This window comes from Rhinopithecus roxellana, chromosome 13, assembly GCF_007565055.1.
Source record: "Rhinopithecus roxellana isolate Shanxi Qingling chromosome 13, ASM756505v1, whole genome shotgun sequence".
Classification (NCBI taxonomy): Eukaryota; Metazoa; Chordata; class Mammalia; order Primates; family Cercopithecidae; genus Rhinopithecus; species Rhinopithecus roxellana.
In genome coordinates, this window is record NC_044561.1 from 53,533,429 (window position 1) to 53,550,341 (window position 16,913).

A 16,913-nucleotide genomic window follows, 5' to 3' on the forward strand; every position below is an offset into this window, starting at 1 on the left:
TTTGTCAGTGGGGAAATCAGTTTGGATTGCCGTAAGGCGAAACCTCGCTGGAATATTTTAAAATCTGTTACCTATCCTTATAAGAAAAGTTATGTAAGTTTTCTGTGGTAGGTGTATGGAATGTAAACAATCCTGACTTTGGAAACATTATGAACTGTGTTCACGACCCATGATTAATATGTTTTTTAATCTGTGTGTAATTTCGTGAGAGTTTAGACTATCCTCGGCTAATAAATGTTATACTGGGTGAAATTTCCACATTGCTCCTGTAACGCCAACGTTTGTCTCCTCTGTACTTCCGCATTTAGTCGCTTGAAGGAAATAAGAATTTATTGTTCAATAGACGTTTATTGACCTCATAATTTCTTTAACCCACAGGTTAGAAAACTTACAACGAATGTAGTATTTAACTGGAAAACTAAAGACCAAAAATGTGTACCATTAATTCAAATGTTTAGATTTATTTTTATCTGAACATATCTTAATCTTTTTCCCTTTAACCTGTAAGAGGGATTTTGGAAAAAAAAAAATCCAAGTGATTCTTAGTATCTATTTTTTTAGCAACCTCAGGATCACACACACACACTCACATGCATGCATGATCAACTGTTATCCCCAATCCTATCTTATTTTGTCCTCTCATGAATGTTTAAACAAATATGAAACAATCAGCAGTAACAGCCTTAGGTGACAAATTCTCTCCTATTTAAAATTGTCCTAAAAATCAAAAGAAAAGTGTCCCATAAAACTATAATACATTTTTAAATACCATCATTTTGTGAAAACTAAATACAGTATCAGAGACACTTCCAGCCGAGTAATTAAGTAAGCAAGCACTTACCTCACACACAGTTTCCCCGGGCGCTGTTCTTTCTTTCCATACCTTCTAGGGTTTTACTTTTTAGCAGTTTTTCTCCTTCTCTAACTGTTAATATAATAAATGACCATCCACCCAGAGGTAACAAGGCAAGTCTTCCCAAAATACTGAAGAGCAGAAGAGTTTAACCAAATTGTCGGTAGCAGCATGTCAGAAACACTCATCAAATAACGGAACAGACCTTTCTTCACTGAATTAAATAAATGTATAAATAGTCTGGGGGTTTTAGAGAAATTGCCTTAGTTGAACTTTGTGATTCTGGTTGCTTAAGGAAAACACATTTTTCTAAAACGTCCCCTCTCCATCTTTCCAGTCCTTCCTCCCACTAACAGTTGTGGTCATTTTACAGAAAGTCTTATTTCCCCAATTTCCTCTCATCACACTTCTCACCAGTGCAGACAGCCAGTGTTTTGGGGGGAAAGAGAGCAAGACCCCAGGCTGCATATGCCAGCAAACCTGAGAAGCCAACAAAAGCAGGTCTCCGGGCTCTTTCCCACAAGGCTCAGCACAACCTCACTCTGCTTCTGCATCGAGGAAATCTCGAAAGGGCTGTGCTTTCTTGGGGCGTGTGTGTGTGTGTGTGTGTGTGTGTGCAATTATATACCTGAATAACAATGACATACTTGGTACAAGAAAACCCACCAATATGTGACTTTAGACATGGAATAGAGAGGCAAAGTTATTCGGATTTAATCAGTACATGCCAAATCCTTGAAATATCCTTTCCTGTCCAATCTCCTCTCATCTGTTTAGAGACTCGAAGCAACCCACGAACTTTTTTGCATACTTTGCCTCAGAGTTCAGGGTTGCTTATGAAATGTAGTTGCGTGGTGGATGCGTCAGAGTCTTAGAGCCAACCTAACAGTCCAGAGACTGAGCTGTAAGCATGACAAAACTGTAAATGACTGGTCCTTGGGAATGCGTGTTGAGGGCATATACACCTCCCTAGTCATTTTCTTCAGTCTTTAATATGTAAGTCATACAGCTATCGTTATTTTTTTCCCTGCAACAATTCAACCATTGCACCCCAGATTAAATCGTGTATCTCTAAATGTGTTGTTTTAATTCTTTCAAGTAAAAATAATCTCACACTGAAATTGTCAGAAAGCTATTACATGAGTTAATATTAACTTTTATGTCTCCAAAGATGAGTTTGTTCCTTATTCATGGGCAAATACAAGAGGCAAGTCAGTCAGAGGTTATTGTCTGTCTTCTCTCCTTTCTCTCCTTTACCTTTATCTCATAAAAGCCACCTCAGGAGTGAGACTTTTGGTGCAGTTGATGGTGGGATAAGGCCAGGCAGGTCTGGATCTAGAACAAAGTGAACCAAGGGTGGGCCTTACTCTGTGCCCCTCAAGGATGCAGTGCCCTGGAGGGAGACAGGTCTGACCCAACACACCTGGCTCAGGTAACTTCCTGGTGCCAGTTTTGCAGACAGGTGAGGAGCCGTATGACCTGGTAGTAGCTCCAGAGACAAGCAATCTAAGAAGTGCTAAATCTTCCCCAAAGGAACACAGGGAGCCTGCTCCCACCTTTAAAAGGAGAACTAAGGGCAGAGAGGGAGAGAAACTAAGTTATACTTCATAAATAAGGGTTTATAAACATTTAGGAAATGGAAATTCTTTCTTGGAACCTTTATTTGTAAGTTATAACTTAGTTTCTCTCCCTCTATGTCCTCGATTCTCCATTTAAGAAGTTTTATTTGCTAAATATTACTCTGTTGAAATGAAAGAAAAAAAAATGAGAGAACAGATATTTCTGATAAAAAGGCCAGGCAAGAAAGTTGAACTTGACAAGTGTAGCCTCTGGAACACGTCTCTGGATTAATTCAGATGATAGTAGGGGGATTTCCACTCATCGTAATGCAGCTGGAATACACATAGTGAATTCTGTCACGTTCCCAGGGAGACTTTCAATCAGAAACACCTGTGCTGTTCTCACAAGGGAAAGGTCAGAGCTCCATGAGGAGTTTGTGTATCTGCATTTGTCTTGATGGGCATTGTGCCTTAACTAGAGAAGAGATCAATAAACCAATGCCACCACCATCCAATTTGAATCCAGAAGTTCACACTTGACCTAATTCCAGAACACAGTTCATGCTTCTAGAAGTAAAATTCTAAAGCACACAATTCCAGATATTTAGCCACTATACAAAGATGAATCAGGGTCACATGATCATGCTCACGTCAGAAGATGCAGGAGAAGGACAAAGATTTGCGTTTTGATACAAAACACGCATGTGCCAGCCACCCGATCGTTTACAGTAGGGAGCAGTTGAGTGGAAGGACATGTCTGTACTACCTTAGGACTGAGGACCTACAGAGGGAACACTGGAAAGAATTAGCAACAGAATAACCCAGGTTTTGTTTGATTCCGTCTCTACCACCCCACAGCTCAAATTCAGAGCAGTCAATGTGTAGGGATCCACATTGAACCAACCAAGCAGGCCCTCTCGTAGTAGCCTGGCCAGAAGTCACAGCGGCTGTGTTGGCCACTGATTCCCTCATTCAGAGTTCAGACATCCTGAGCCTGTCCACGTCCCTGGGATTACAGATAACACGGATCCTCAGAGTCACTGCTGGGCCATCAAACAAAAACGAGGGTGACGCAGAGTAGGAACACTGCAGCGGGGAGTGCCATTCTTAGGATGCCTGGGTTTTGGTTTCACTCGCATCCTGCTTCAGTCGGAGCTGCCCTGGTGTCGGGCGGATGGCTATGGAAATGATGTGCATTTTTTCTAGTGTCTGTACTGGAGGCTGATGAAGATTTTATGGACCCTTAAGACAGCACAATTTGGGGGCTTTCTTTAGAGAAAACAAATGCAAAATGAGGACTGTACTATTAGGTACAAGGATTTGGATAGGACCTGAGCAAGTGAGGAACCCTGAAGCTGAGTTCATTAACTTCTTGGTAAATTCACTCTGCGTCATACATAGTAAAGGCCTGATACTTGTCTCTTGAATGAATGGTTGAATTAATTTATGTAAATTTTAGCTGCTGGCTGCCCTCTCAATAACTGAAAAATGATAAGCAAAAAATACCAATCATGCTTATCCGTATCTAGTGATCAGTGATATATGGAAAACTGATCTCAATGCTGTCTAGAATGTTTCTTGCTTCATTGGCACCTTGCCATGAAAGGTAGGTTCTTGTACTTGAATCTTTAGGTCATATCTCAGCCCAAGGGTAAGATGCTATCAAAGCTGCGTTTCCTATGGTAGAGTATGTGAGTACTGAAATTAACTGTGCACTTTTTCCACTTGAGAAGCCCCCAACTTAAAACTTAAAGAACGTTATGCTAGTTGTGCCACTAGACCCTAGAATGGTACTGAATGCATGAATAATAAGCATCTTCTCGAGCAGACTTGAGGGCTTGCCCCAGTGGAATATCTGTGTCTCTGGTGAGAAGCCTTCCTCTTTATTCCTTAGTTTCTATTAACGCTGTTTCCAATTTTTGATAGCAGTTAATTGTGTCATTTCTTGGTAGAAATGCTGGCTAAACCCATGCCTACCAGGACAAATAATGTTCTCACTCAGTGATGTTTACATTTTCAAATATTTGCAGATTGATATCTTGCTTCATCTTAGACCTCTTTCCCAAAAAATGCAAGGTCAGCTCCCTGAATCTTGCTTTCTTATTTCCTAAGTTATCCTTCATATCTATTCCAACCTTTAAAGGACAAATTTGAAAAGTTTATCCTTTGCTCTGAAAGTTCACGAAATTTGGCCTCATTTGTACTCTTCCTACCAATGCCATTCCCACATGTCTGCTAGGAGGTAAAGAAAATGTAATGAACTCTGGAGCACCTGGCTGCTGCAACCAGCATGCTCTGAATACTAAGAAACAGGAACGCTGCCCTGTCTTTTTTATGTTGTCAGAAGTTCGTGGAAAGAATTTATATATGGACAGTGAGCTGTATTACATACAGACATACACGTACAAGTGACAAAGGCAGTGTGGGTGTGTATTTAGCTAGGACATTAATAACAAAACTGACTGTGTAGGTATAGAGAGGCTATCCCAATTTCAACAACATCAGAATACAATGGTGCTGTATTTTGAACATCTTGTTTAACATATTTCAAGCCTATAATTTTGACTTATAGTCCATATTAAAGATTAAGTGCAGGCCAGGCACGGTGGCTCACGCCTGTAATCCCAGCACTTTGGGAGGTCGAGGCGGGCGGATCACGAGGTCAGGAGATCAAGACCATCCTGGCTAACATGGTGAAACCCCGTCTCTACTAAAAATACAAAAAATTAGCTGGGCGTGGTGGCAGGCGCCTGTAGTCCCAGTTACTCAGGAGGCTAAGGCAGGAGAACAGCTTGAACTTGGGAGGAGGAGGTTGCAGTGAGCTGAGATCACACCACTGCACTCTAGCCTGGGCAACAGAGCAAGATTCCGTCAAAAAAACCACAAAATTACATGCACACAGAACAATTGTCCTCTAAACAGTGTTTTTAAAAAGTGATGTTGTAGTGACATTGATATCTGACATTTTTTTTTTTTTTTTGAGATGGAGTCTTGGTCTGTCACCCAGGCTGGAGTGCAGTGACATGACCTTGGCTCACTGCAACCTCCACCTCCCAAATTCAAGCGATTCTCCTGCCTTAGTCTCCCAAATAGCTGGAATTACAGGCACCTGCCACCATGCCTGCCTAATTTTTGTATTTTCAGTAGAGATGGAGTTTCACCATGTTGGCCAGGAGGATCTTGAACTCCTGGCCTCAGGTGATCCACCCACCTGAACCTCCCAAAGTGCTGGGATTATAAGCATGCGCTACTGTGCCTGGCCGACATTGACATCTTAACGTCACTCCTTAAAAGAGTTGGATGTAATGTCACATGACTTGATTCTTATCAACAGGAATGCTGTGATAATCCGATTAAGAAACACTCAGTGTCTTGGTTCCTGGGCCCTATGAACAGAAGAAGGCTAGCTTCTCCCAGGCAGACCAAAGCTGCTTTGAGGAGGGAAAGGGGAGGTGAAGTCTCCACTCCATTGCCACCAGGATGCAGCTGCCTGGGAAGTGGGGGAGGACTCTCAGAGGCTGACCCTATACTTCCTGTCTCAGGAGTCGGGGGCCTGGGGTGATTCTGCTGGTCAGAAGGCAGGAGGGAGTGTCCTGAAACACAGTTGAATTTGACAGCAAAGCACTGTCTTTCTATCCTGGGAAGTTCTGTGGTGAGCAGAGTCCTGTGAGGGTCCTGGTAACTCCATCCCTGCAAGAAATAAGAAGGTCTGCACTCAAATACGTTCAGAAAACCCTTCCTAGTTTAGGCCCCTCTTGAACCTTCAAAGCAATCATTAACATTTAAAAAACCCCAAGAAGTTCTGCAGCAAAGACGTTCTTTAACTTTGAATCTGAGTTGTACATCCATTTTGGACCACAGAACTGTCCACCACTTCCTCCCTGACCACAACTATGGTTCCCTGCTCTGACTAACGTTTCACACAACCCCGCTGGGGATGCTTTGTCTAAGTGTGATGGGTGTGGGGTGGCAAGGCATCATGCGATCCAAGAAAGAACATGTGTGATGTCCACACTCCATTTAGGTGTAAGTTGTACTACCGGGGCCTGACTACCCCTGCATGTGACTGGCCAGCCTTCAGGTTTGCAAAGTGGCTGCTTACAGTCAGCCCCAAAGAATTTTTTTTTTTTTTTTACTTTCTTTCTCTTTATTTCTTCATATCCACCTTATTCCTGAAAGAATATAAGTGAATTTACAAAGATACACACACACACATCATGAAATAAAAGAAAAGAAAAAAAAGAGTAAATCTCAAAAAGGCCATTTGATTAAACATTTACTTACATAAATCTGATCTATTTTTTAAAATCACAATTAAATGCACACAGATCCACAGTGGCAGAATCTTACTTTTGAGCTCAACACTAAATAGAGATCTTAACTACGTTTGAACTTAACTTAGCTTCCTACTTGAACCTAGGAATCAACTGGGCACTCACTGAATGTCATTTTACGTGCACTATATTTTACAATTCTTTTGAAAGACAATGTCCATTTTCCTCTGTGGATCTTTTAAATTTTATTTCACCTTTTATACCCCTTTATGTATAATTTGTTTATACTAAGATTGTAAACTTTCTTCACTGGCTTAGACTCAGATCTGGCACTAGCCTAAGGGAATAATCTCTGGTCCATCAGGCCTGGGCTGGGAACCCTCTGTGGGATGCCTTCCCCATTCCTGGAGATAGCTGGTTCGCCTTGCTTGGCCCCACTTTACAACGGCCTGCTTACTTGTCCCTTTTTCCTACAGGGCTACAAACTCTTTGACAATGGAGATTTTACGTAATTATTTCTTTGTGCTTTCAGTGCATGGCCCAAGGTATTCCTCAAGCAATATGTATTGAATCCACATGCACTGACATGAAAAGCATAATTTTTGCTATAATTACATCTTCACTTTCACCATGAACTTACATCTACCTCGTCCTGCAAATGCACAGCAGAAACCTTTTTATCTGAAGTCTTTTGAAAATATGTGTGTGTGAAAACAGCTAACTGGTGTGTTCTCTCCCTTGGTGAACATTACAAAGTGACAGATTGGCTGCTAGAATTGTATAAGTGAGGTTATTAAGGAGGGAGATGTCTTATTAAGGAGTGAAAAGAAACAGGGAACCATGTGCTTAAGATATAGTAGTTGTGTAAACCCAACAGAGGAAAAATAGAAAACATGCAGGTTATTTTGGAAAGAAGAAAAATGAAGAAACTTGAAATAAAACAGAAAAGTAAATACAGAGCCAGCAGGGTTCAGCGTGGGAGTGTGGGCTGGAAGTTTGATTCTGAGGAAGAAAACAAGGTGAAAAAATAAAAGGAAGAATATACTGCAATCCCAGGCTAGAAAGGGGTAATTTGATCTATGGAGCAGCAAATGCAGAAAACAACAAAATTAGCATCAATTCAGTCTCCTTCAAACACTATGTCTAGATCTGGCTTGTGTTAGCATACCTGTGGCAATAAAGGTATTTGGCTCTGAATGTGTTTTAAATTTTAAATTGAGAGAATTTTCTAACATTTGCCCATTTTAAAGATGAAATATTATAGGACTAAAACTTGTAAAGGGCCACTTTTCTGTGATTATGGTCAAGTGCATTTCATTGCAGCTGGGAGCAGCTTATGCCAGTATATGACATTCAGAGTCTAGGGCTGCATGAGGATATGTACATTTAACCATGAATTTTATAATTATGAATATTAACCTGTCTAGTCCAATATCCTGGGAATGTTCCCTAAATGATACTTTCTGCACAGCACTTTGTTTAGTTTTCAGTATCTGAAGAAATGGTCTGACTTGCTAGCCCTGTGGTTGGTAGAAATGTATATTTAATGAGTTTTTAAATCAACTCTCACTCGGATTTTGGATAGTCAGGCTTTAACCCTCAGTGATCTTCACCAAGCACATTCTTGCCAAGGGCTTACTCTGCAGGAGGCCGGGTGGTCAGTCTTTGTCGATTTAGAAGATATAAGTGGAGAAGACTTAGTCCTTGATCTCAAGGAGCCTCCAGGCTGCTGCTGGACGGAGGTGTGGATAGGAAGACATGGAAGTAGAGAAACTGTAAAGAAAAACACCCAAAGCACAAGAAAGGCTGCAGTGCCCAGCAGAATGTGATGACATTGACATGAGAGACCCTGACAAAGTTCCAGGGAAAGTCAGAGAGGGAAAGACCAGATCCTTTTGGGATGATTGTAAGAGGCACTGGGACATTTGAGACATGCCTTGCAGAACAAAAGGACTTCCAGGGTCAGGACGGGGAGAAGCCGTCAGAGCAGGAGGGTGATGGGAGTTAACGTGCACCAGCAGGAGGGTGTGGGAGGCCAGCAGTGTGCACAGGGGCTGAGCTTACTGCAAGGAAGGAATGGGAGAGTGAGGGCCACAGTCAGGACAAAGCTGGCAGCCAACAGCCAACAGTGCTGAACACTCCTGAAAGGCCAGGCAGGGCTCTAAGTATTTCTTTTTGTTTGTTTGTTTATTATACTTTAAGTTCTGGGATACATGTGCAGAATGTGCAGGTTTGTTACATAGATATACATGTGCCATGGTGGTTTGCTGCACCCATCAACCCATCATCTACATTAGATGTTTCTCCTAATGCTATCCCTCCCCCAGCCCCCAACCCCCCGACAGTCCCCAGCGTGTGATGTTCCCCTCCCTGTGCCCATGTGTTCTCATTGTTCAACTCCCACTTATGAATGAGAGTATGCAGTATTTGGTTTTCTGTTCTTGTGTTAGTTTGCTGAGAATGATGGTTTCCAGCTTCATTCATGTCCCTGCAAAGGATGTGAACTTATTCTTTTTTATGACTGCATAGTATTCCATGGTGTATATGTGCCATATTTTCTTTATCCAGTCTATCATTGATGTGCATTAGGGTTGGTTCCAAGTAATTGCTATTGTGAACAGTGCTGCAATAAATATGCGCGCATGTGTCTTTATAGTGGAATGATTTATAATCCTTTGGGTATATACCCAGTAATGGGATTGCTGGGTCAAATGGTATTTCTGGCTCTAGATCCTTGAGGAATCACCAGACTGTCTTCCATGGCTCTAAGTATTTATTAATCCTCACACAGGCAGACTTTCTTACTAATCTCTTTAGAGATGAGGAAAGCAGGGTGCAGAGGTTAAGAACATGCTGGGGCCACAGGCTTCAGAGAGGGGTGAAACTGGCCTTTGAAGCTAGGCCGTCCATCTCTAGAAGCCACAACCTTAAGCCTTTGCTGCAGGAGATGAAAGTTAAGCATAGGCAATGAGGAGTCACTGAAGATTTTGGTTTTCTGAATCCTGAGCTGCACTTCAGAAAAAATAGTCTGGTAGTGATGACCAAGTGACTAATTCAGAGGGCATTTTGAGAGACTCAGTGAAAGGAATGAAAACCTGGACCAGTGTGGTGGCTGTAGGAAGGGGCAGGAGAGACACCTGTGCAAGGGGGATTCAGCAGGTAGAATCCGGGGCTTGCACTGATTGGATACAGGAGTAAAGTTGCTTAAAGAGGGAGAGGTGAGAATGAGGATGCCATTGTTAGGAAACAAAAATCAGGATATGTAGCTGGATTTAGGGAGAATAATATGCCTTCAGTTTTGGATGAGTCAGTTCTGGACTGCTCTCATTCCAGAGGATGTTGGAAACAGAGACTGGATCCCTAAGGAGATGCTGTTGGTGAGCACTGATTAACATCATGGGACTCTGAATGGGCAGTAGGGTAACTCAGAGGATGCCAAGAGAGAATAGAAAGATATAATAAAAGAGGATGAGCACAAGACCTTGGGGAACATAATTACAAAGGATGGGGAAGAAGAAAAACCCACCACACTGCAGGAGAATGAACTCTCAGAGAGGCAGATAGATGACCAATGAATCTGCTGACCCACTAGTAACCAACAGGAGGAATTTTCTGAGGGAAACACAGTTAATGGCACCACCCTTGATTCATATATCAGAGAAGGGGAGACGGAGGGTGTTGAGGGGAAGAACCAGTGAAAGAGGAAGGCTTGGTATCAGCCTGCCAACTCAGTTCAGATGAAAAGAGTGAGAGGAACTAAGAGATTATCATTTGGCTGGCAGAGCAGAGTTCTCAGGGTCCTGGAAGCTCGCTGCCTCCAAGCCTATTAATGGTGAATGTTTCTCATGCTCTTTTTTGCTAAATTTGACAAACCCATTCCCCTTCCTCCTCAAAGTCAACTGAGTTATTCACTCAGTTAAATCCATCATGACTTAAGAAGTATATGCTTAGCTTGGAAAGGGGGTTACATCTGTTCCTGTAATTACTGGAGACATGAAGGAAGATTCCAGCAACTCAGGCCTCTTCTGAACAGGTTGAATACCTGGTTTTTATGAGCAACCAGCTTCAGTTTTCTGAGAAGCTCTGAGTAACTACAACTAAACTACAAGTCTGTTCTTGAATATGTTTATAATAAAAAAGGAAAGATAATGCAGTTATTTGCTAATTGCTGCAATGATTAAAGCAAGATTTTTCAAGTTTATCCTTTCATAAGACTGGCAACCTTTTGAACACAAACAGGATCTGACAAAAATAGTAATAACGAAAGCGGGAGAATAAGGAAGCAATGCCAGTTTTCTTCAGAACAATCAGTTGCCACCGACTTCGAACCTACCTGCAGTTTAAAGTTTCTTTGGCTGGGACTATCTTCTGTTTTTTCAGTGCTGTACTGTGATTCAGCCAAACTTCAGCAAAAAAGGAAGTGCTGCGTTATACTAGTATTGAAAGTTATGTAGGTGGATTTTTTTTAAAAAACTACAGCCTAAATTTTCTTAGCAAAAGTCAAATGAGTAACAACACACAGTTTGGAAACATTTGGATAGGAGAAAACAAATATCTGATAAGAGTACTTAAAATCTGAAAAAAAAAAAAAAAAAAAAAAAATGGTGGGAGGAGAGTGAGAAAAAGCCCCTGACAAGTAATGGTAGAAACGTGACAAATGGAAGGTCATTCTAATGAGAGAGGCAGCCTGGTCTCATGGAAAGAGACTTTGGCCTTTGGAATCTGATCTTCCTGGATGTGAATTCCAGGTGTGCAGACTCCTGGCCACAGTGCTTTTGGGAAAGATGCACTAATGTTCTGAGCTTCAGTTTCTTAGCACATTATGAGGCATATGGGAAATAGACAGAGGTGGGTTACTTCTCTCTCCACGCCAGGTTTCAGAGGTTTCAGAGAAGCTAGTCTGACCTCATCTCCCAGTATCATTGAGAAAACTGAAGCTCGGAGGGGCTGGGTCACTTGCCTGAGGTTTTGCAGCACATAGAAGAGCTCGTTCTCCTAATGTGGTCTAGAACTCCTCACCAGGCCTCCTCCTATCCCAGGTGGAAACTAAATCCCACTGATTCTCCACCCTCCTTCTTCCCAGGATGAGGCTGAGCTCAAGGCTTGTCCTTAAGGCAGCTGGTGAAGGAAAGGTTCATCTTGGAGGTAGAAGCGCTGGACTGGAGTCCCCACCTGTGGGCTGAGGGAGCCTCCACAAGTGATTCAACCTCTTAGTTTCTCATTTGCAAAAGGCAGGGTAATTCCTACCACAGAACAACAAGGAAGTTAAATGGCATGATTTTTTGTGAAAGTGTTGGTGGAAAGCACTTCTGTCTTCTATCTCATGTATCAGTAGGGAATGAGCATTCTCAAAATGACCAAAACGATTCTTAATTTCCTTCCTAAGGACCTGATTCCCTTTTTATACGTTCTTTTTGTTCTAAAAACAAAACAAAACTTACTTTATAAAGAAAGCCTGAATTCCAGAGCCAGTCTATCCTTTAAAAACTTGCAAGCTTTTTTTAAAAAAAAAAAAAACTTATAAAAGGCATCACACTTTCATAAGCAAGAGTTGCAATGTGAAAAAACAGTGGTCAACAGTGAAAAAACTCACTTGCTGGGTTTGCCTGTATGAACAAGTATTGTTAATACAAATTGAATCAGAAATTACCCTTGTCATTGTTTTCTTCTGGAGTTTCTTCTTTCATTTCTATTTAAAAATACACAGACACATTTAAAAAAGTAACTATCTCCTATGTATTATAAGGAGGAGAAGGTGATAAAGAAGAAGAAAATGAACTTGGCATGCAAGTGGGCCTGGCTCTGGAATTCGGGTGGGTCTAGGAAAAAGTACAGACCTCAGTGGAAAACATATATGGGTGTGTGGGAAATCCCTGTAAACTATAAATTGACTACACAGTGCTTAAGCTTGTGTAGAGAGAAACCACAATGCTCTCTGAAACCAGAGAGGAGGGGACAGAGAGTAAGTTTTGCATGAAGAGAGCACAAACTGTCCCTGGGAGATGGAGCTGCTAGTAATTTTTGGCAGGCTTAGCTGGATCTATTGAAAGTTACCACTGTAAAACCCCACTGTTGCACCCTGGGGTTCTCTGTGGGATGCCCCTACTTGTATCATCCAGGAACCCTATGGCCTGACTCTGCTTCACCCAAACTTCTTCCCACAGCTCCCCAACAAGGACCCCCCGTTCAATTGTTCCTGTATGCTTCCCACTTCACTGCCATTGCCTGTGCTGTTCCATTTCCTGGAAAGCATTCTTTCCCTGTTCTGTTAGAATCTCATTATGAAGTTTGAAGCCCTTCAAGGACTCTCCAGACTCAGCTTTCCCTTCCCCATGGGGCCTTACCTCTTCTACACTTTCTAAATGTTATCTTCTCCAGGCTGAACAAAACCTAGTATGTCTCTGTGCTGCTAAGGACTAATCAGATGCTGTGTCCTGATTCATTTGGTGTTGGTGCCTCCCATATCTCCCATCAGATTACCAGCCCCTGGAGGGCTGAGAGCACGTTAGACTTGGCTGAGCTAGAATCAGCTCCCTTTTGCACCCTGAGCTGAGTGCATGCAGGTCTGCATTTGTAATCCTAGCCTAATGCAACATGAAATTTATTATCTCTCTTTTTATAAACGAGGAAACTGAAGATCAGGGAGACAGCATCACTCGTCCAAAGTTACCAGCCCAGGTGCCTTTCAGAAGGCATCTCACTCCATCTTCAGGATGACCCCAGGGGGTAGGCTCTCAGACTTTAACTCCTCCTACAAGGTCATCACTTGAAGATCTGAGATTTGAACCCAAGTCTCTGGCTCCTACCCTGTACCTTTCCCACTATAACATATTGTGTCCCTGTCACCAAACTGCCCAACACGAAGTTGAACATGGAATCATATCAAATGAACTTGTGATCATCCCATTTTGTCAAAACTAAGAGAACATAAAAAAAATCAGCAAATTTGACCAGAGCAGTGTATTTATGGCAAGACCAAGGCAAAACTTGATTCCTCATTCTCTGCTTTATCATAACAGACTGAAAAGGTTCACAGGTGTATTCATATTTAAGGGAGTGTGTAACTGTTCTAATTCCCTATACATTGCATGCATCATCAGGAATTTCATATGCAGCAGATACGCATACAGCCGGATTTCTGCAACAGCCAAAGGCATTTCTGAGTGGCAACACCACTCTGATCTGGTGAAGCCACGTCCATCTGGACACTGGGGAGCCCCAGGCCAGCAGGGTTTCTGCTAAGTGGACCTTTCTAAATCCTCTCTGGGACAAAACCAGGTTGGGCATCTTCAAGAAAAGATACTCGGCCGGGCGCGGTGGCTCAAGCCTGTAGTCCCAGCACTTTGGGAGGCCGAGACGGGCGGATCACAAGGTCAGGAGATCGAGACCATCCTGGCTAACACAGTGAAACCCCGTCTCTACTAAAAAATACAAAAAAAACTAGCTGGGCGAGGTGGCGGGCGCCTGTAGTCCCAGCTACTTGGGAGGCTGAGGCAGGAGAATGGCGTAAACCCGGGAGGCGGAGCTTGCAGTGAGCTGAGATCCGGCCACTGCACTCCAGCCCGGCGACAGAGCGAGACTCCGTCTCAAAAAAAAAAAAAAAAGAAAAAAGAAAAGAAAAGAAAAGATACTCTTGTAAAGTTGTTGTAGCTGCGTAAATAAGCCTCAAATAGAATCTAGTCAGTCTCTCTGTGCTTTTCTTTAAATTTCCCTTCATAGAAAGCTAAAACAAAGAGATTTCAGAGAAGCTAGTCTGCCCCATCTCCCAGTGTCATTGAGAAAACTGAAGCCCGGAGGGGCTGAGTCACTTGCCTGAGGTTTTGCAGCACATAGAAGAGCTCGTTCTCCTAATGTGGCCTAGAACTCCTCACCAGGCCTCCTATCGCAGGGGGAAACTAAAGAGGAAAAGATGAAGCTGAACTCAGAGGGAAGCAACATAATTAAACTGGTTTATCGTTTGGCAACAGAGATCAGAGGAGTGAGTGGAAAGAAACTGAAAATCGGTTAAACACTCGCAGTTTGAAAGAGGCATGCGATTCCTGCTTTTCCTAAGCAGTTGAAATGTGTTTATAGGTCCTTCCTGGAGCTCTCTCATTGCTATTGTGGTCCTATAAGGGGAATTCCTGGAGACTGAGCTGGGTGGTATTTGAGTATTCTTCTCAATGGAAAGCAATGAGCCTGTGTGCTACACTGCTTCGGCCACACGATCCCCCAAGCCTGGGCTGCCAGACGTGGCCATCATTGTTCCATGCAGATCATACCCATCCTGTGCAGAAAGTCACTGTAGGAACACATGGCACAGGGAAGAACACGCCCATAAAAATTCACATGGCGCTTGTCTAAACCGAAGGCAGGTGAGATCCATCCACTGTCATGGGCAGCTGCTAGCATGCTCCCATTTGTTTACAATAATTTCTCCACCATAAGAGGCTGCTTTTAAAACAAACTGCCAAAACCTGTGACCCAGCGCCACGCTGAGACAGAAAGCATGGGACTGTGACCGTTTTAAGAATTACTAAAGTATGAGGCTTGACCAGATCATTTTTCCAAGGATCCAGAGCCCTTTAGAGAGAATTCATGAGAATTTCTGGTGACTTCTACCACCTCTGAAGAATTAAAAAACTCACTTGTGCTGCTTTCCCGGCCTCTGTGGTAGTTAATTCTGCTTGGCAGTTTTTGTTGTCAAATGATTTTTAAAAATCTGGAGCTATCTCAGATATAAATACCTTATGATGCCAAAGGACTGTCTTTCACCCATAAAAACTGAAACCATGTGCCAGAAGCCCTCGTGGCTCAAGGGCTCTGTCCTTGGACACGGATGAGGGCAGCTGGGCGGTGGGACCGAGGCTCTGCCTGAATGCTCAGCTTACTGCAGGCTAGGGTGGAGAGTGTTCTCCCGCCTACTGGCTCGGCCAGCACAGGAGCACGTATCCTGCAGGTTTGGGTTGCACACAGACTTTCCCCTGCGGAGTCAGTTCCCCAGATCTCTTCATCACTTCCCCAGATCTCTGGGATCTTCAGTTGAGATTGGGCCCCAGCACCTGGACTCAAGGTAAGGCCCCTTAGGGTGCTTCTAGCTGAGCAATCAGGGTAGTGCAAAGGAAGAGGGGAAAAAGCCACCCAGAACTCAAAGGAAATTTCTGGAAGATCCAATCAAAGTGATTCACCTTAACCTCAGGCATGATTTTTCCCCATTATCCACTCTTTTTAATTTCAAGTAGTATAAATCTTACTGATCTGAAGAAGACTTCTGCTTCTGAAACTACCAGCGCTTAACAATGATTGAGCCCTACTCTATGAGATTACAAATAAAAATAAATTAACCTTGGCAGGAAATCAACTCATTAATACTTATACCCTACACTGTAAAGACTGGAACCTCAATTTATCTGCATAAACAGAGCCTTTGGGTATAAAACTAAAATGTAGTCAGTTATGTCAAAGACTGCTTTCAATAGTAATGTACCAAATATGCTTTTGAAAATAGCAATAAGCTATTCATTTAGATTAAATATACAAATAAGTAACTTTCAGAGTTAGTACTAAGTTTTAAGCCTCAAAGACCTTGATTTCAGTGACAATATGTGTAACAAATGCAGCTGTTAGAAAAAGCACACATACTAAGGTTTGTTTCTTTCAAGATTATGTATGGTATTATTCAAAAGTCTTATTGTATTTGAAAAGTGACAAGATTTTTGCAATACGAAACAATAGTAGCTAGCTAATACTCTAGTTACTTTTACAGATTGTCTAGTTGGTCACATACCTTAATTTTTCAGGATCTAACCAAGACCTGGTTAACTCTTACTGGCAATGTTTGAAAGGAATGAAAGAAGTCCTATGTATATTACTCTAAATTAATCTTAGTGCAGGAAGACAAGTCATATCTGAATAACTTTATTTTGTATCCCTAGCTACTATCATCCTAGTATTTGAAAAGCTCCTTTTCTCCCAATGTTCACAAAGTCATTTTCCAAACTTGCAAATATTAAAACCTATTCATGTCTAATACTTTTCTACTTGGTCTATTTCCATGTCCTGTTCAATGACCTATCAACTACCCTATTCAATTACCCATGTCACTTGAGATTTCTCCCACCAGAATTCAGGTTGCATATTTTCACAGGACAATTTATTTTAAAATCAGAATGGTCCATAAAACTAACAGCTTTGTATGCACAGACCTAAAAGATTTGTAGTAGCTCTGCAGCTGCATTTTTGAATATC

General features: G+C 42.2%; 1 protein-coding gene across 10 annotated transcripts in view; it reads left to right on the plus strand.

The window, feature by feature from the left end:
- KCNJ15 (potassium inwardly rectifying channel subfamily J member 15) overlaps positions 1–16,913 on the plus strand; it is an 85,845-nt gene that overhangs the window by 29,224 nt on the left and 39,708 nt on the right. The window contains exon 1 of one of the 10 annotated variants that reach the window (XM_010368717.2): positions 14,243–15,738. The exons of the other annotated variants lie outside the window; for them this stretch is intronic. The gene's annotated coding sequence lies outside the window, so the exon portion shown is untranslated. Of the gene's footprint in view, positions 1–14,242; positions 15,739–16,913 lie in introns of those variants that run through there. 10 annotated transcript variants of the gene reach the window in all.